A 21524-nucleotide genomic window follows, 5' to 3' on the forward strand; every position below is an offset into this window, starting at 1 on the left:
TTATCTTAGATCATGCACTTCATTAAATGCGTTTTTAAGCTGTTGGTCACGTTATCGATGTTGCTGCATATGTATGATTAGTGCTAACAGTTGGTCCTCTCGAGATAAAAAAGTATATTTTGCATTATAAAACCCTTATAGTAAATCAATTTTTTAACCAATACGGCATGTATTGAATTAGCAAGCTGTTAAACGTTTCCTGGATCGGATGATGCTATGAAGTAGGGCATTCTTACAACTGCAGGGACGGTTCTTACAGTAATTTTGCTGCGACATCTCAGTGTGATTAGTTGAGGGTGGTTCTTTGATATAAATTCATAAGCTTCATGATCCACACTTACTTCTACTTCGATTTTTTATACAAGGGTTCCAACAACCTTGCAAACTTTGAAAGACTCATATTTGAGAAATTATAATCAGCATGTTTCAAAGGACATTTTTCATACCTTTCAAAAATGTTGCTACAATATTCAGTGGCCTTTTCAGTCTTTACAAATTGCAACACTTTATACCACTGTTCTGGTTGTCTAGTGATAAGAAACACCCAGTTTTGCGAGCTAGACAAAGACATTAAGCAGCTGATAGGTACTTGTCGTTCATCAACAATTTTCATACATTCCAAAATAAGTAAGTTTACTTAAAATATATGTTTTTTCACGCTGTAATTGTTGTATTGCGTGCACTATTCCTGTATCTACTCCTGTGGGTTCTTCTTTTGAAAAGAACTTGACAATATAGTAGGCAATTGCTTCGTTTGAACCGCATGGTTGAATATTCATATTGCCACTCCATATGTTCAGTAGATCTGGATGATAATTATTGACCCAAGCATCTTCCTTTTTGTGCTTAAGTAGACAAATTCTTCCTCCATTACAAATAAAATCATTAGAAGTATGAGAAACTCCTCGAGTCTCACTGCAATACTGTCGTGGAAAGTTATATCGACATCTTAATATAATGTCATTTCTCGTTAAATGTGTGTATTATTAAATAACAAACGTTTGCGGTTTTGAAATACTAATTTAAAGGAAGACTGATCTAAATTTGTGAGTTCTATGTTAAATAAAAGCTCTTGACCTTCTTTCAAGCATATGTCTGCAGATTTGAAACACGAGAGGGATGTTCTTTATTTTACGTACCTACACATTAACTAGGCACGAGGTTTTCCTTAAAATCAGCCTCCAAGGCGAATTAAAGAAGCATTGAAGATTTTGGGGCTTCAACGCATCCCCTAGCACATGTACTACCATTACCCGACCTACTGGATCGGAAACACTCCAAATCAAAAAAGAATATATATATTTTTTTAAATTTTCTAAATTTAGGGTCATTGACCCGTCCCCATCCGAGGAAAAGAAAATCAAAGCCCGGGCACATTTTCCACCATAACCCGTACTTGGAAACACTCTAAATCGAAAAAGAATATATACGTTTAAAATTGTCATTAAATTGCCCTCCCCCCCTTTTTTTTTTCTTCCTTCCATTCCCGGGCACATTTTCCACCAAAACCCGACATTTGGTTCGGAAACACTGCAAATCGAAAAAGCATTATTTTTTTAATTTTATAAATTTTGGGTATTTAACCCTCTTCCCTCCCTTAGGGGCACAGTTTACCCCGGGGCAAATTCCTACCATGTCCCGACCTCATGGACACACAAAAATTTGGTTATTACCCATAGCTCGAAATTAGTGGTTTTTTTGAGCCACTGACCCCCAATCTTCCTTATCGCTAAGGTCTAAGTTAACAAAATATTGTATTGTCAGGGGTTCTTTATATGTATGCAAAATTTTAACATATTTGGACTTCGAAAAATGGGTAAAGGTTGGATGGAAAGTTTTTATTACATAGTCCAAACAAAAATGCATACATATCAAGCTAATAAAAGCGTGTTAAAAAACAGAACTTGAAAGTCGAGATATGACATACGTAGTTTCTATGGATTCAGCCTACATGATATTACAAAGAACGTTTCGTTTATTTAAGGCGGTTTTTTTGTTGAAATGTTCGTAAATTTACTGTATTTTCTTTGATTATAGTTCGCAGATATGTACGTAATGATTTCAAAACTTCTATTCTGTGGCTAGATCAAGTGGTACCAACAATAAAAAAATTATTTTTGACGTAACAACGTCTAATAAATCGATGAACGCCGGCTGCACGCACGAAAAAGTGTTCCGTAACGCACATTTTCCCACTAAGATGTGTCCCGTTACGCTCATTGTACGCTTGCGCTGGATCTCTCTTCCACTCTATTGGAACAACCATTGATTTGACTTTTCAATCATGTTTTCGTTGTTTGAATTATTATTATTATGTAATTTAACGATCGTCCACCGATTTTCAGCACAATCGGTACGGTTATTCAAAAGTAATGTTGAATTTTCAAATACGTTTTTGTACGAACAATGGTGTTTTACAGTTACACATAATAATTCAAATTACATCCGGGATCTTTTGCACAATGTTTTGAAAAATATTGTAACACATTTAAAATAATGTTTGGTGTATTTGGGATGCGTATTTGTAATAAAATCGTATTATAAAAACGAAATAATATTATTCCCCTACGGTGCTTCCGTCTACGGTGACGGACGCGAACCGAACGAATCTCGCTATCTGTCCACTTCCGCGGCAAACAGGCACTCGTTAATACATATGTTCCTTTGTTTATCGCGATGGGCGTTATTATTAATGAAGTATAAATAAAATTTCGTGCCCGGGGCCACAATTGCATATCATTTTGAGCAATGGAAGACATAAAAACGTAAAATATTCTCGACGAATTTTAATCTCGGCGCCAGCGCACCACGAGCGTCTTGGTTGGAGATTAAAGCTGAAATTCTTTCTTAAACTTACTAATAATTATTTTATTAACTGGAAAGGCATTTTTATTAAATTCTACGTTTAATTTCACGACGAACAAACTTCGTCGTTAAATGTGTAATTGCGAAAAAGCGTAAAACATTATCGACGATCTTGATGTTAAATAGCAAACATGTATAAAAGTTATAGTTAAAATAATATCTTTGTTAAAGTAATAAACATATTTGAATTAATGAGTGCAAATAAAAGTAAATTTATGAATTAAATTGTAGATATAATTTCACTCCTTCTTTGTATCCATACAAAATAGTGATAATTCAATAAAAATGATTCAATTTTATTCATAAAAGTATGCAATCATTTCATCAATGTTTTTTTATGACGTTGTCAAGTTAAACTATCGTCCATAAATCGACTTTACAGACAACCAATTTTTTTTTAAATCGTAAGCTGTTTTGACTAGAACAGATATCAACTACAGCACAAATCGCTCAGTCATAACAAAGCACTACAATGATACAGGACGTGCAATCGCCTTTGAACAAGTCCACCTCATTATAAATATTTCCAATTTTACAACCAATGGTCAGTCAGAGAAACCATAAAAAATACATCTACATGGGAACAGATAAATATTTATTTATGATGATTTAATTATGATCGGTCATCGCCCAAGAATCAACCATAGTCAAGGCTGCTCCACTTACTAGACTGACTCATACGGACTAAACAGACCCTCCTCCGTTCAAAGCCACACTCCAGAGATCAATCACAGCTCTTCTCTTAATTGCAATATATAGATACTGTGTCATAACACCAGTCCACCAGTTGTTTATCATCCTTGAAGATGGCTGCAACATGTTAAGCCAAAACATCGGCCACACCATCTTCACGAAAATGGCCTGAAAACAGAAGCCATGAAGTGGTTACCATTGTATAGTGCTTCATTGTATAGTGGGCAGTTTACACGTAATGCTTTAATAAACACGGCGTGAAAGTATGTAAATAATTTCATTCCTTTGACAGGGAGGAAAAATAAAAGATCTGACAGACTAAATGCTGTCGTCGCATTGTGAAACCCTTACCCATCATAGGTAGAGACCAAAAACATTATCGAATGTTGCTAGACTCCAAACGCACGTACCTTCGTATTGCTTCATGATAGGTTAACGGTATCTGAAGGACTCTGAGCCATTGAAAAACCTTCAACCAAAGAGTATAGAATAGCAAGCATCCGAGTTGACAGGTCTCTAAAGTCATTAGCCAATGATCAGGTGGCATTTGCCCGAGTATGTAGGGGATTGTGGAGTGTATTCTAGAGGTCACTGAAACCGCGAATTTTCCCAGTCTCTAATCATAGGTCCTCAATCCTTCTGATAGGAGCTGACACTTAGGAACGTCAAGTGAGAGCTGGTGAGCCATCACTCACGAATTGCATTTATGAATGCGTATATATATTTATTTATAGCGATTTCACATTGTCTTTTTTACGGTTCAGCGAAGGTGAGTCGTTGTAGTGATGTTTAATTGACTACGTTAGTTTTTTTTGGCACAACAATTGCAGATAACATGATAAAAACAAATTGTGATACATTTGTATGCTTTCCTTTATGAACTGCAGTGACGGAAATTTGTTTGGGGCTACAGCAAGCAGATGTAAGCAGGAAACAGGGTAGACACTGTTACACAAGATAAGAAAATCTAATATTAAAGCGATAACAAGTAATCTTCCAAACGTGCAGAAGTAGGGCATATGGAAAGGTATACTCTCGAAAGTTCAAGCGATTTGTAAGGATTATGAAGTTACTGCAAATAATAGCAATTTTATCCGCAAAACAGCCTAAACAGAACATTTTATTTTAAAAACATAGTTGCTTTATAGGAGTGCACAAAATGTGTGGCCCTTCTTTACGTATATACGTTATCTCACTTTTATTCACAAAATAACTAAATCGAATAAATTGAACTCATTCCGATGATTAAAAAAACATGTTTTCTCAACTTGTAAATGTATTGTCAAATGTTAATAGGCAAAAAAAATACGTTTAAGAATAACAGCTAATAAAACTGCAGTACTTTATCTAAGATATAAAACTATTTCATATTTTCTGTAGCGACTTGAAATTTTATGATTCAGAGCTCAATTTTATATGAATACAAATAAAAAATTAAATAAAATTGCTCCAATGGATTTGCAGATCACATGAAAGTGATTTTTTCCTTCGGCAGTCCTAAATTCGCTAAATGCCTATTATAGGGGGCATGTATTTTTCATGAAATGTTTTCGAGACTAACTGTATGTTAAAGCGCCGTAGAGTAAGTAGTCTGTGCTTAGTGATTGGTTGATTACTTTTTTGGTTTATGTCTATTGTCGATACAGTCATTCGGCTCGGGAGCGAATGGCCCGGCCAAATAAAGCAATTGATTCTCTCGCAGACGGCTGCCAAACGCAAGGTAGAAATCGCTGGCTCAGACATACCTCTACGCAGTCTGATGAGCGATCAGATTTTAATTTAAGACCCTACCTATTAGGCTAGTATTCGTGTACGTGTTGTTAAAAACTGAATCTTTGTAACAGCAGATGCGTCGTATAGTTTCTCACACAAGTTATCTGTAGCTATGCGCTAAGCCGTCTAACTGAAACAACAAAGCTCAGTTCATGGGCCTCGGAGTCGACCACAGGATAAAGATTTCAGCTTTTCTGAGCATGGATGGCCATGCAAATACAAAACTATACCCTTAATGTTTCTACTCACATGACGGCTGTTATGGCAAGGAATAGCTACAAAGTAGAAGTGTGCAAAGCAATTTTGTTAATTTATATTCATAGCGTTGCGATCCGCCGCACGCACCCAGGGTTGCCAACCATGACACTCCCTCCAAGGTCATTGTCACAGCTTCATTCTGCTTGATGCTGGGGCCTGGACTTGTACTGAGAAGTGAGTCAAGGCAAACTCAGTACACAGAAAAATATTTTCTGTAACTTTTACAATAGATTTATTTGGAAACCGGTTCGTAGAAATAGTTTGTAACACTAAAAGAAATAAATTGTAAATTTGGAAAACAAATAGGAAAAGCGTTTTTCTATATAATACTAAATACCTATTTCTTACGAAAATTGTCGCATTAATATTTTATTGTATTTTTATTAAAAAATATTTTTTAAACTATGTTCCAAATTTTGACTTTATTTGGTTGTTTATCATGTGTGCAGTTAATACTGGAAAGCTGTTCAGGGAACGGTTTACAAATAACTCTTAACTATTGGAGGAACTAGGACAACTCAAAGCATAAATAACCGATTAAAAATCTGAATCCTGTATAACTCTAATACTATTTTGAAGTAAGTCTTCATGTAAATGTACAAATTTATAAATATCTGTAATTTTACATATGAATTTTTCGGTTACATTTAGAAAAAAAGTAACATTGTAAATTGGAAGTTGAATGTATTATTAAATAAGTAAAATTGAGCTTGGTTCTGTCGAATACAGGTAATTTAAGAAGCAGCAGTGATTTGTTTGACTGGATTGGAATTACTTACACCACAACTGTCAACTTACACCACAACTGCCAATGTCATTCGCGCATGCAAAAGCGTGAATAAAAAGACATCAGGGGAATCGCGGTGTTCAAGCAAACGCGAAAGCAATCGCATAAATAAAATGAGCAAAACGTGTTTCTTCCCTCTACCGGGCGCATAAGTTTGCACCTGTTTCACTCTACTCACAGGCAATCTTGCTCATTAACCAATTACGTACATCATTTTTCTTCGTGGGAGTGGTTTCCAAAATTCCAAAATTAAAACATGTAAAAACATTAGATTTCATTTTAACACTTAATATTACAAGTGTACTCTTATAATATGAAACTTTTGAAACAACTGCAAATCAGTGGAAACAAGGATGCTTCCACTCCGTGCATATAAAAAATGGAGCCATTTATGCAATTTTCGGTTCCAATTATATTTATTAGCTTCTGTTTGGATTTTTTTTTACATTTAGAACTTTGTTTAAATATATTTTGTTAGCGTTTTGTAAACGCAAATTATTTAAAATAAATAAATCAACAGCTGCGCCACGTTTTGCAGTGGAGGAAGAAATGTTTTAAATTATACGTTATCTATTTTCTCTTTATATATTATTATGTATGTATATTATTTCAAGTAAATAATTGTCCAACTCCGACGTAGAGATGTATACTAGCCTTGTTAAGCACTTTAGAGTGTAGGTCGAAGAAATTTTTTCATCTAATTTTTATCGTGATGAACCTTCAGTTGAATATTTTCGGTCTAATTTTGACTCGTACTTTTTATGTATGCAAATGTAACTTCAATAATAAATAACTAGTGTTTTGAACACATCGGGATGTCGCGCACAGATTTTGGTGGTTTGTACTTGCTGTCGGAATTAGTAGGAACGGGCCCAGACATGCTGAATCCTTTCCGTCTCGTTTTATCCCTCTCCGCAAAGTCTGGTATTAAAAATAATGCTTGGTGACTGACGTCACGCGGGCTAAATTTGTTAGGCGAGGACGTGCTAATTTTTACATCGGCGACATAAGAGATCCTTAATGTGGGCGTTCATAAAAGTGGATGCATATGCAACATAGATCGTAAAACAGTTTCAACAGTTTAGCTTTGTGTTAAAAAAAAGTAATGGAATTATTTTGATGGTACATTTTTGTACCTCGACATTTAGACGTACGTATTTTCCTCCTGAAAAAAAAATTCCTTTTTTCTTAAGTCTATTTCAATTTCCTGGGTAACAATTGCTGCAGCGCTGACGAAAGATTTTTACATTTTATATTAATTGGTTGCTGTTTAAATACGAGGTTTTTAAATGCTATAATTTTAAATTTGTCTTTTATTTTTCGTCAAACGTTTGCTTTCATCTTATAGGCAGAAATCTGCAAAGTTCTAGTTAATATTTGGTGAGTGACTGTAATACTTGCCATTGTACTCTCGAGCTTCGTTCTCATTGGACCACAGGTGATCGAGACACGCCCTTAATGACAGGAAATCAGTAACATCATTACGAAATTCACTTGATCCAATAATGTGCAATCCGGTTGGAAGGTAAAAACGTGGCAGCACCCAGTGTACAATTGACACCAACTTATTTGTGTAATAGTGGTGCCAGAAAAGGAATATTAAATTTGCAGGTCTGTATTAACAGGACACGACGGAATTCTTTTCAGTACATACGCGATTGTACACAGAAATGCTCGTGTTGTAAACGAATGAAATATTACAGCGAATATAGTGGGCAGGCTGGGTCTGTTTGTGTCTGATGACGGTTAAAGAATTCAGTTCCCGAAACGTTGCAACTATTTGTCTTGGAAGCCTATTGTGCTAGTTTGTGCCGTCGGAGTTGTGTTGTCCAGAATATATATTTTTAGTTTCATCGCTGGATTCCACTGTACATCGTTGTGTTATCGTTTTGTTGTCAGAATTATTTATTTTGTATCATCGTTGGGTTAGGCTGTTTGTCACTGTGTTCGTCCAAGGTTGTTTTTGACGTGACAACGTCGAATGAATCGATGAACGCCGGCTGCACGCACGAAAAAGTGTCCCGTTACGCACATTGTCCCGTTACTCTGTGTCCCGTTGTGCTCATTGTACGCTTACGCCGCATTTATCTCTCTTCCACTCGATTGGAACAACCATCGATTTGACTTTTTCGAGGCACATTAAACTTGAAACACTCCCATTCGTTTGCTACTTTTCCTATCATCGTCCCATACTTAACAGAATATCACAGATAGGAAGAAGTTAAATAGCAAACATGTATAAAAGTTATAGTTAAAATAATCTTTTCGTTAAAGTAATAAACATATTTGAATTAATGAGTGCAAATAAAAGTTAATTTATCAATTAAATTGTAGATTTCATTTCACTCCTTCTGTCTATCCATACAAAATTGTGATAGGGCTAATTCAATAAAAATGATGAAATTTTAATCTTATAAGTATGCAATCATTTCAATAATATTTTGTTATGAAGTTGTCGTCCGTAAACCGACTTCACAGACAACCAATTTTTTTGTCTTTATTTTATGTTCTTGTTACAAATGTTTCGTTTTTTTTTGTCAGCAGGCTGTTTGTCTAGGCTGTGATATATTTTCCAACTATTTATTTCTATGAAATTTTATCTGTGCTGTCTATATGTTTAACACTTGACATCGGCTGATTTTGGCTTGTTTTCTGTGTGTTTGTGTATTCATCTTTCTTGGTCATTCTCGTGGTTTCTCTACCAATGGCGTATGTCTATGAAAATCTATAAACGTGGCCATGTAAACCTCAAACTTAGCTACCGTAAATTGTATATTAAGTTTATGTTATTTCTGAAGTATTAGTGCCCAAGTGATTGTAATTATTATAGCTTGTGTTTGCTTGAGAGCGGTAAATTTCGCGTTTTATTTTCTGGAACCAGGATACACTAAACAAACGTGTGTGGAATTAAAGGCCACGCCTATACCTGGGCACACATAAAATGTGCAGAGCTTCAGAAAAATGACAAGCGATTTAAATACTGTTCAATATTTCTGAGCGGTGTCTGTTTACAAAAAGAATTTAAGAATGCGCTGAGGGTACACGAGTACATGTGTTTCTGCATTTCGTTTATGAAAGGTATTTTTCGGAGAGAGAAAAATGATTAAAACATATGGGTTAAAAATAATTTTTATATATTAAACACCCTATAAAGATTCTTTAAAGCACTTGAGCGCCTTGTACTAAAAATTTATCTAAAAATATCTCCGAAATTAAATTTTTTGGTGTTCGTACAAATTTCACAGTTGCCCTTGCACGACGAGAAGACTGCGCGCCAGTTCAGAACCTTGCGCTTAAAGACGACTGCGCACTAGAAGCACCAGCGGGCGTCGCACTTATCATCACGCCTAACTAACACAGAATCACCCCTGATTTGGTGGGACCTTTAAGTCAATGCCATGTGTTCATTGCCTTCTCTCCGGGTCGCATTTGATTCGGTCAATTGTTTACTTTGTTCTCGTTGTAATGACATCTATATAGTCTTTCAGGACGTGTCAAATAACCCGTGATCATATTAATAATAGACTTTCAAAATTGAATTCTGGAGTGTTTTTAAATAATAAGCAAACCTATTCAAGGGTTAGCAGATTAAAAACACAATAGTTAAAACCACAGTTTAAATAAACTGAAATTTATTAAAGATATTTAATAATGTATTTTTAATAGAATATCCTAATTTTTTAATGAATGGTCTAATTTCAGTCTAATAACAACAAAAGTTTGCTTATTTATAATCATTGTGATTTACAGGAACAAAAAATTATAAACTAATCAATAAGTTATCATTGAATTATCTTAATAAATTGTAAATTATAACCTGCTTAATACTCCTCTAAAATTAAATTAATTGTTGTACGAAAAGTGTGAAAAAGAGGAAATAAATAAACCTATTGTTAAAAAAAGTTTCTAATCTGTAGAAAGTAGCCGATGTAATTTTAATCCCCATTGTGTGGGAAACAACCATTCCATGGAGAATCCTCTTCGTGTGGGAAATACCCATTTATGGGGTTAAGACCCAGTCAGATGTCCAGATTTTGTGGACGTTATTTTTTAATGTTATAACTTTTTTGGTTCAACATGAGTGGCAGATGGCTTTAATTTGGACATGCTAAAAACCAAAATACCTAACGTAATAAAAAAGATGTTTTAAAATTTAAAAAAAAAAATGGTTTGAACCAAAACCACAGGATGTTTGTTTTTTTTTAAACATGATTGCTTTTCGAACCCTGCTGTACACAGAAAAAAAAATATCTGTACTTTTACAAAAGATTACTTTTGAAACCAGTTGTCAAGAAATTGAGTGTAATACTACAAGAAAGATTTCATAACTTTGTACAACACATATCTATGGTAATTTTTGCATTGTGAAATACTTTTTAGAGGTAATAGTAATATGTATTACAAAAATTGGCACATCTATATATATAAAAATGTTATTTTGGTTTGTGTAAGCTTCAAAAACTCAAAAAGTTCTGCACCGATCGAGCTGAAATTTTACCATTATATACAACCCGCATCAAGGACTGCTTTTATCTACTTTTCACGTCAGCAACATACCCGCGACCGCGAAAAAGTAAATGCGCCATTTTATTAATGTGTTTTCTCACCAATAAAAACAAAACAAAAACACGCATTTTCTGTTATGGAAAGGTTTCTCCATGCCAAAGGATTTATCTTAGCAATGGAAAAAAACTACGTCAAGTGAAGCGAGCGGGAAATGGCTATATACAATGAGAATGCTTTTATTGTGAGGTGCAATAATTAAAAAATGACCAAGCGTACCGGTATGGGACTAATTATACAATATGAATGAGGTACATTAGTGTGATCGTGTCTCGATTGAGCTGCACCGTTATCCAAATCGTAAGTAGAGGTTATGTTTTGTATGGGTCTGTCACCAATTGATGTGGGATTGCATGTAGATGGTTCTAGGCTATTCATTTTTTAAACTCTTTAGACCCTATACCTTTTTTTAAATTTTTAATTTAAATTAAAATGTTATATCGCCAATAACAACAATTGCATCAATCGTAAGTAGAGGTTATGTTTTGTATGGGTCTATCACCACTTGATGTGGGATTGCATGTAGATGGTTCTAGGCTATTCATTTTTTGAACTCCTTAGATCCTATACCTTTTTTTAAATTTTTAATTTAAATTAAAATGTTATATCGCCAATAACAACAATTGCATCAATCGTAAGTAGAGGTTATGTTTTGTATGGGTCTATCACCACTTGATGTGGGATTGCATGTAGATGGTTCTAGGCTATTCATTTTTTGAACTCCTTAGACCCTATACCTTTTTTTAAATTTTTAATTTAAATTAAAATGTTATATCGCCAATAACAACAATTGCATCAATCGTAAGTAGAGGTTATGTTTTGTATGGGTCTATCACCACTTGATGTGGGATTGCATGTAGATGGTTCTAGGCTATTCATTTTTTGAACTCCTTAGATCCTATACCTTTTTTTAATTTTTAATTTAATTAATATGTTCTATCACCAATAACAACAATTGCATCAATCGTAAGTAGAGGTTATGTTTTGTATGGGTCTATCACCACTTGATGTGGGATTGCGTGTAGATGGTTCTAGGCGATTCATTTTTTGAACTCCGTAGACTCTATACCATTTTTTTAAATTTTTAAATTAAATATAAATGTTATATCGCCAATAACAACAATTGCATCACATTCATAGCACAAGTCCAATTACATGATGGACAGTAAATATATTATTAACTAGCTGCAGTACCCGGCTTTGCCTGGGCTGAACACCGGGTGATATATTGTCCGCGAGTTACAGCAAAATGGATAGTGGTGGACATTAAGAAATGACACACAATTACTCTTTGTGTATCTGTGACCTATGGTTATCTGTTTACCAATGGCGATCGGTTGAAAGGTTTAGAAGTTGATGCGCTACAGCGCCATCTAGCGGCGAGTTACAAAAAAAATGGTTAGCATAACATTCATAGCATAACATTTATAGTGGCAGATCACTTTGCAAAAATCAGTCAAATCTATGAAGACCTTCATCTAGCAAGTCATCCTGAGCGGATATACAAACATGGATGAGAAAGGTTGCCGCCTGAAGATTCACCATCAACAGACAGTGCTGGCACAGAAAGGTGCCAAAAGTGTACACTTAAAATCATCGGAATATGCAGAAAGTGTCACCATTGCGGGATGTGTAAACGCACTCGGTACTGCAATATCACATATGGTCATCACAAATTGTTGAAATTTTGGGGCTTTGTTCCCAGAAGGGGGCGGGGGTTCGAGGACCCTGAATGGCTCGAAAACACTTAAAATCGAAAGAGATAGATTTTTAAAATTTTTTAAACTTTCGAGATTTTGGGGCTTTAACCACCTGGGGGGGGGGGGGGGGTTATGTTGAGGACCCCAAATGGCTCGGACACACTCCAAATCGAAAGAGATATAAAGGAATATAAGAATTTAGGCATTTACTGTACTCCTATCTACCATAATAACAATATTGACAAATAGAAAGCTTATTACCTACCTGTGAATAATTATCTAAATAAATTAATAAATAACTGTATGTTTAAGAATTTACGTACATACATAATATTAATCTTCAAACTATACACACCAAAAAAACTAAGGATGTTTGTGAAACTATTTTTTATTTGTCATAATGTTTAAAACATTTGTAGGATTTGTTTATATGTAAAACTGTGGTGGCAATATTCCGCTTATCCAAAGGAGTATAGAAATCAATAGAGATATCACACCATAAATCTTTGAATTAAGTAAAAACAAAAAAACAAAAAAACATAGTCCAAAATGAAACAAAAAGTATAAATAACAACTAATTTGACAAAAAAATTTATACAACTGGAATGACAATGTTAACGTCCGCCTGAAATTTAATAGAAGTAGGTAGGTAAGAATATATATATAAGAAATTAAATGAAATTAAAACATACATAAATAAAATTATCTCACACTGAACCAAACATAATGTTTAATATGAAGTAAAGGAAGATGGCAATTACACGTAACTATTCTAATTAATAAAAAATCAACTTTCCTGAAATAGTAAAATTCAAATTTTTCAACAATATATTACATAATTGATAAATATTTCTGGTCTTCGGTCTCAGCTGCCCTAAGACTCTTGACGCTCAGCAGATGAATTATAAACACTAATCCAAACTCCTTGCAAATAAGTAGGTACTGTAAAAAAATAACAATTTGACAAATAGAAAATATTAGTAGGCCCTAGCAACCTATGAATAAATTTCGAAGAAATTTATAAGTTTAAGAATTTATGTAGGGTACCTACATAATATTAAACTTGAAACTATCCACACAATAAAAACCTAAGAATGCTAGTGAAAAGAATTTTTTTTATTTGTCATAATACCTAAAATACGTGTGTTTCCAAAATGAAACAAAGTATAAATAATGACCAAAATGACAAAAAAAATTGTACAACTCGAATGACATTGAAAACATACACGTGAAATTTAAAAGAATTATGAGTGCCCTAGGTAGGGAGAAAAAATACATATAGAAGAAATTAAATAAAAAAATGGGTGCGTGTACTTAGGTACGCGCATGAGAAGTTATACTTCTTTGGCATCATTAAAAAATAGTTTTTAATTGCATGCAAAAATATTGCGTGGAGTCCCTCCGCGTGGAAGAAGTGAAACTTCGTAATGTGGAAATGAAAATAGGAAGGGGCAGAAATTGATTTTTAGTGAAATCATATTGTATCAAATCAAACTAAAAAAATAAAGGAAATAAATTTGTAACGATGTAAAATGGTGATATTGATGTAGACAACTGTTGGGTGGTTCCATATTCTCCTTTGCTGTCAAAAACATATAAAGCCCACATAAACGTAGAATATTGCAATTCAGTCAAATCCATTAAATACATCTGTAAATATGTTAATAAAGGCAGTTATATGGCAGTTTTTAGTGTGCAATCAGATAATAGTGACAAAAATGCAGTACGAGATATCGATGAAATTGCTCAATACCAGGCTGAGAGATACATAAGCAGCAATGAGGCTGCATGGCGAATTTTTTCATTTCCCATTCATGAACGCTATCCAGCTGTGGTTCACTTGGCAGTACATGTACAGATGCAAATGTGCAAGAAAGATCCCTTAATCCACCTGGTACAACTCTGACTGCTTTTTTCACCTTATTCCGGGACGACGCTTTCGCCAGAACACTACACGTGGAATGTAACTAAAAAGTATTCGTACGACGCAGACGAGGGGAGCCAGTTGACGGTCAACCTGGCATTTTCAAAGAAAATACAATTGGTAGACTTTATACAGTGCATCCCAATCAAGATGAATGTTTTTTTCCTTCGCATGCTATTGGTAAATGTGCCTGGTCCTAGATATTTTCAGCAATTAAAAATAGTTGACGGCGTCACACATGCCACTTTCCGCGCTGCATGTGAAGCTCTGAATTTATTAGAAAATGACCAACAGTGGAATGTATGCATTAATGACGCGTGAAACACTGCACATCCAAACCAAATTCGCGCATTATTCGCAGTTATATTGACCGCTTGCTTTCCTTCATCTCCCACAGACGTATGGGAAAAATATCGATTTCATATGGCTGAGGATATTTTGCATATAGTACGCCTTTAAAATGTCAATATGACCTTAGAATTAACAGAAGGCATTTACAACCAAGCATTAATAAATATTGATGACAAGTGCTTAGCTATTGCAAATAAAGTTCTTAGTCAATTATGAATGCCAGCACCAACCCGAACTGCGACTGCTGCATTTGATGTAGATTTACGCCGTGAACAGAGTTATAATATTAATGATCTTTAGACATATGTCCAATCGAACTTTCCCAAATTAACGCGTGGACAGAAAGGCATTTATGATCGCATAATTCAAATGATAAATGACGGAATTAAGGGGGATCTTCTTCTTGGATGCACCAGTAGGAACTGGGAAAACATTCCTAATTAGATGTATTCTAGCAACGGTTCGATCAAAAAATGACATAGCCTTAGCTCTTGCTTCGTCTGGAATAGCTGCGACATTGTTACCAGGTGGAAGAACTGCGCATTCAGCTCTAAAGTTGCCATTAAACATGCAAATCATCGAGACTCCTGCGTGCAGTATTTCCAAAGCATCCGGTATGGGAAAAGTATTACAAAAATGTAAACTAATTGTTCGGGATGAATGCACGATGGCACATTAAAAAATCGCTTGAAGCTCTTGATCGATCGTTACGAGATTTGCGTGGAAACGTTCAACCATTCGGGAATGCAATGATATTGCTCGCAGGAGATTTTAGGCAAACATTGCCTGTAATTTATCGATGGACACCAGCAGACGAAATAAATGTTTGCCTGAAATATTCAACACTATGGCGGTACGTACGTACATTGCAGTTGACTACGAATATGCGTGTCCAGTTGCAGAATGATCCATCAGCTGAGGTATTCTCACGACAGTTACTGGAAATTGGAAACGGACAGCTGCTAGTCGATGAGACGTCTAGACGAATATCATTTCCCGATCATTTTTGTAATTTAGTAACATCGAAAGAAGAACTGATCGAAAAAGTATTTCCTGACATTCAAAAAATCATAGAAATCACGATTGGCTCAGTGAAAGAGCTATCCTTGCCGCAAAGAATAAATATGTCTATCAACTTAATAATGTTATTCAATCCAGTATTCAAAGTGATGAAATTACATATAAGTCGATAGACACCGTTGTGGAAGCAGATGAAGTAGTTAATTATCCAACGGAATTTTTAAACTCACTTGATCTGCCAGGGATACCACCACACATACTTAAATTGAAAATAGGTGTGCCAATTATCCTCTTGCAGAATATTAATCAGCCAAAACTCTGCAACGGCACGCGACTTTCAGTTAAGAAATTAATAATAATTAAGATAGTCTTTATATCTACGCATACAGTGGAAAAAAAAATATTGTATATCCACAAGTAGGTATTGCAAAATTAAACTTAAATGAAATGTATTCTTTGTTTTGTTTCTCATTTCTCAGCTATTCAATCACAATGTGCCACAGCGAAGCGTGGCAGGGTACAGCTAGTAATTGTATATTTTAATTGATGTTTCATTCAGTCATAATTTTTGAAACTTTGGAAAGAGATAATAATACATTGAATAATTTGACAATTTTTTTTTGTGCTGCGGTATCGTCTCTAAGCGCAAGGCTTTGAACTAGTGCGTAGAGAAACTATGTGATTAAATAACAACCAAAATATTATATGTTAGGCAAATTAAGATGAAAGAGTAATGCAAGTCCCGTGAGTGCTTTGAAGAACTAAAAGAAGTAAGGAAACACTAGGTAATCATACCATTTCGACCTCAACGATTTTTCAAATGCTTTTCATAAACTGTCACAATTGATATATCTTGAGTAGTTTATAAATCGCTTGTATTTTTCTCGTAGAGGCGAGGCCCTTAGCTCGACCTCGGCTGTCATACCCACGCTACTCGGAAAAATTGCACTGCTATGGAAACGCCGCGCCGTTTTAATATTCGCGATGTCAGCATCTTCTCCGCACTCCCGTCATCCCATCCCACATCCGCGATCTGCGGATCAATCCGACCCTTCGCGAACATATGCCCCGCTGTAGATCCAGTGGTCGCGATGTTTGTGGCTCTGTGGGAGGGAGGGGGAAGGGGGAGAAGGTAGGAAGGTTTTTCAGTATACGGCGCTAACAGCCCGAGCGACCGGAACCCCTGCGGGTATCGGAAACGCATTTCGCCCGGTCGAAAACATCTCCCGACGAGGTCATAATGCTGGCCGACCTTACACCCCTCTCTCTCTTTTTGGACTCGATGCCCTGCCCTTCCGTGCTCTTCCCATGAACCTGAGAGGCGTCTCCTTCAACTGACGTCACAAAGGCAGTGGACGGGCTATTAGCGAAACCCATTTCATGGGAGTCGTTCCCTCGGCGTCCTCTGCAGCGATGACCCGCGGAGGCGAGAAGCGATTACGTCGAGACGGCGCTCGCTGTCCGGAGTTTAAGGGGCCTGCTCGGTCAGACGTGTGTGTGTTAGTGCGCGCAGTCTTCTCGTCGCGGTATGTGAGCGGTGACCATGACATTATAATACGGCGAAGAAATAAAGATAAAGATAAACACCCTTAAGTACTATCAAGAATATATGTACCTAACGGTTGTTTCACGCGTAAAAATTATCTGAGATTACACGTTCTATCCAGTTTAACTCTTCCGAAAATACCGTTCATAAAACCTAATATGGAAACAAAACTACTGGTTCTCCATCGGCGGATTTTTAAATGCGTTTCGTAAACAGACCCCTCTCGGATATTTCGAGCAGTTTTCAAATCGTGTGGTTTTTCCTGGAGCTCTGCACACCGTGTGGGTGCCTGGGTAGTTGACGCCTTTAAAGAGGAGGAATAAGAACCGATAGACGTCATCTTGGTTTCAGTAGTATTCAGGCCATAGCAATAATTCCAAAATTTATATTTAATAAAGCATAGTGCATAATTAAATTGAATCCCGGAAGTCAATCGTGACATCTGCAACAAATATTTTGCCCCTGTTAATTATGAATTAATTTTTAAAAAAATTGGCTCAAGCTGTAATAATTTTGTCAAAAGGCAATATGTTCTGATTCTTATAAATCAACGAATGTGTGGTATTTGTTATAACGTAGGCAAAGTTTCAATATTAAAATTAAAAAATACTTATTAACACTGGCATGGCACACACCATGGCCAATAGTTTCTGTATGCTTACAGAAGAGTGACGAAATTAATTGGTAGACTCAGACACAAAAAAAAAAAACTCTTGCTCCAAACCAAATAAATTAATAATATTAAAGAATTTTAAATATATAAAAATAAATTTATGAAAGTTGACAAAGAAATTAAATTAAATAGAACTAACAAGAGATCCTGAGGTATTAAGCACGCCTCGTATGACACGCTAATTAGTAAGGTCTGCACTTAGCCGGTATAGTTTGCGCCATGTAACTTGTCTCAAATTTGACATTATGAAAAGTAGTCGTTTTGTCCACAGTGTTAGTAAACAACTTCATTTTGGTTGTCAGAGTTGGTAAACAAACATCTCGTGTTTCTCTTTAAGTGAAAAGTTCGGTGACGGGCAACACCGGTGCTAATGGTGAGAACTGTCGACTTTTGAGACGAGACACGTGGCACGGAAAATACTGTACGCAACTAATACACAGACTCGAAGGAGTCGGGAAAATAAAAAAATAAAATGGAACTGAAACGGCTGCGTTACTTCGGAACGAAATTTGCATTCCCGTCGGCAAACATCCTGCCCCTTGCGAAGTGTTTGCGCGCCGGCAAGGGAATTGCCCCATTTGTACTCCGGCCTCGGAACGAAATGAAGTCTGCTTGTTTGCGTTAATCTCTCATTTCCGTGCCGCAGGGGGGAAGGAAGTAGGGAATAAAACCTTGCTAAGGAGTCCGCCAACATAATTAATACGCGCATATCTTCTGCTTTGGCATGATGAAAAAAAAATCTATATTTAATGATCGTACCCCAGAAATTTATGGTTATGTATGTAATTTTTTTATCCGTATTTATATTCCCCAGAAAAAAAAAATATCTGTAACGTTGAAGTAATTTCAGTGGTTTTATGGCAGCTTGAACTCAAATCACTGAAGTACATGTTTCAATTTGAGATAAATTATTATAGAAGAAAATTTATTGTTTGTAAAATTATCGTTTCATAAATTGAGCTTAAAATTCAGTTCGAACTTTCTGAGGATCAAATAAATCTTGGAATGCGAATAATCTACAGTGGCACAACCTTTAAAGCGATATTATCACAAAAGTGTACAAATATTATATTTGTTTGAATTTTTGGTCCCTCTAATTTACTTCTTAACTAATTTTAATCAAAATGCGTATTAATATTTTAAAATGCCATAACTTAACAAACAGTGTAATTTAATACTTCCCTACCGTGGTAGTTCCCGTGAAAAGGAATGAAAAATATTTTTCATCGAAAACCTTCTACTGCACTTAATACTTCTGAATCATGAATAATATGAATCTATTTTCTGAAAATGTATTCTAAGAAATATTTTGAAAATTGTATTATTTGTGGCAATAGCTTTGAATATGTGTAAAACAATATATACATGTTAATATTCGTGGTAAATATTCTTCGCCAGAACGAGTACGCTAAACTTAATCTGCATAAAATAATTAAAACACTATTCTTCAGTATTAACGCCGGTTTTTTTAAGCTCGTGCCAACAGTCTTGGCACCCTATCAAAATAAAATAGTGGGAATTTAATAATCATAATAAAACCAAATTATTTCCAAATTCTTCACAGTTACTGCATCTCGCCTCTGTGTGAGTGTAAATCACAATATCATAGATAAGAATTTTAATAATATTTCATTATTTTTCTAGTAAAAACATTATTTATGCTAGTATAGAACTTGAATGTTATTAAGTATTTAAATGTGTGATTATTTTAATTTGTAATTGTTTATGTAATTCTTGTTTGATTGATACAAATTATAAAATGTTTTTTGTGTCGTATGTTTCAATATAAGAGATACTCGTTTACTAACTGCGACTGAGTCGAAAAATAAAAAAAATAAAACATATTGATTAGATTATTTAAACAATTATCCTGAGTATAAATATGCCATAAAGTAATATAAATTTAGGTTCGTAATTTTAGCTACAGGCGTGATAGTGCGTTCATCGTGCATGCTAAAATCATCTTATTGTATTCTCTTTTCTTAGGTTCGTGTAACATGAAAACAACTGTGTCACTACAAAATAGTGCTCGCATTGCCACTACCCTTGCCTGGCTAAATAAAACTTTAAACATCAGAGAAGAAGGTAGAAGGCAATAACAATAAAAAGGGACCAGAGTGAATGTAGTTAGTTTTAATATGCTTAGCAAAACTTAACAAAACCTTACTTTGACCAATCACAAAATTGCCTTATTATAATCTTGAAACATAAACAGCATTTCGAAAAATAGAACTTTTGAAATCCACCAAGACTTGCATCATTTACCTTTGTCTTATAGCAATAAAGGGGTAAAGAAAGTTATATGCACAGCAAGGCAGACAGGAAGCACCTCTCATACATGTAACACTAGCATGCACAACAATACTCAAAGTACCAAACACTTCCCCAAGATAATTACTATTCTACTTGCACTGGTGCACTATTAAACAGCTTATTTCCCTTTTATATACAAAGCGTGTATCAGCTACCAATATTAGTAGTTTCCTTTAGATCAGCATCAAGTACTTACAGAAATTAAAATCAACAAAAAATTCTGTTATCATGCAAACAACGTTTAACATGCAGGTATAACAGTTAGATGATCATTGAATTATATATATATATCAGATAACCACTCCAAAACAAAGCACCATAATATTAAAATACAAATATGCTATCTAAATAATTTTAATATACTATTAAATAAATATATTTAAAATTTTGAAATAACATAACAGCTATTTACTAAAAATTTATACTCATTTCATTTCTCATTTACTGCTAATGTTTATATTCAGTTCATTGAGTACTTTCCAGAGGGTATGCGTGATAAACATACTCCCTAAGCAATATTAGGCAACTCATAAATAAACCTCACAAGCTCTGCCAATGTAATTCGAAATTATATTAATTACGATATTTAAAAAAATTACAGTCACAATTCTGATTTGCATTTCCTACTGCCAAACCTAGTGTTGCAATTCCTCCAAGTAAAAACCAATCAGGTTACTGAATAATCAAGTATAATTCATGTTTAAAACTAAAACTCAGTAACTCGTGACCAACCACTGGTTACATCGTACTGTCATCTTGATTCGCTGATTTCGCATTAGTAGTATAATCTCGTGCAAAGACGAAAAGGAAAATTCCACGAGCTTGGTAATCAGGGGAAAAAACGGAACTACTAAGCGAGTGGCTGCCGCGTTACACTAAATCTCCTTCTTACTGCTCAAATAAAATATAATAGCCCAAGTGCAGTATACTCCTCAGAAACCAAGTCATTGTCTTGGCTAAACAATCGTAAAATACAATAATTTCAGGCTTGATGGATGGGCCCAGCATATCTGGAAATTTATGGCACACATAATATCCTACAGGAAAAACTTACAGTT

The 21524-nt window shown here is 35.0% G+C and overlaps 1 protein-coding gene across 1 annotated transcript in view; it reads left to right on the forward strand.

Annotated features, from left to right (window-relative positions):
• Positions 1-21524, forward strand: part of LOC134535534 (chondroitin sulfate N-acetylgalactosaminyltransferase 1) — a 795440-nt gene that overhangs the window by 131937 nt on the left and 641979 nt on the right. The gene's annotated exons all lie outside the window — the stretch shown is intronic.

The sequence above is a fragment of the Bacillus rossius genome, chromosome 8 (genome assembly GCF_032445375.1).
Source record: "Bacillus rossius redtenbacheri isolate Brsri chromosome 8, Brsri_v3, whole genome shotgun sequence".
Taxonomy (NCBI): domain Eukaryota; kingdom Metazoa; phylum Arthropoda; class Insecta; order Phasmatodea; family Bacillidae; genus Bacillus; species Bacillus rossius.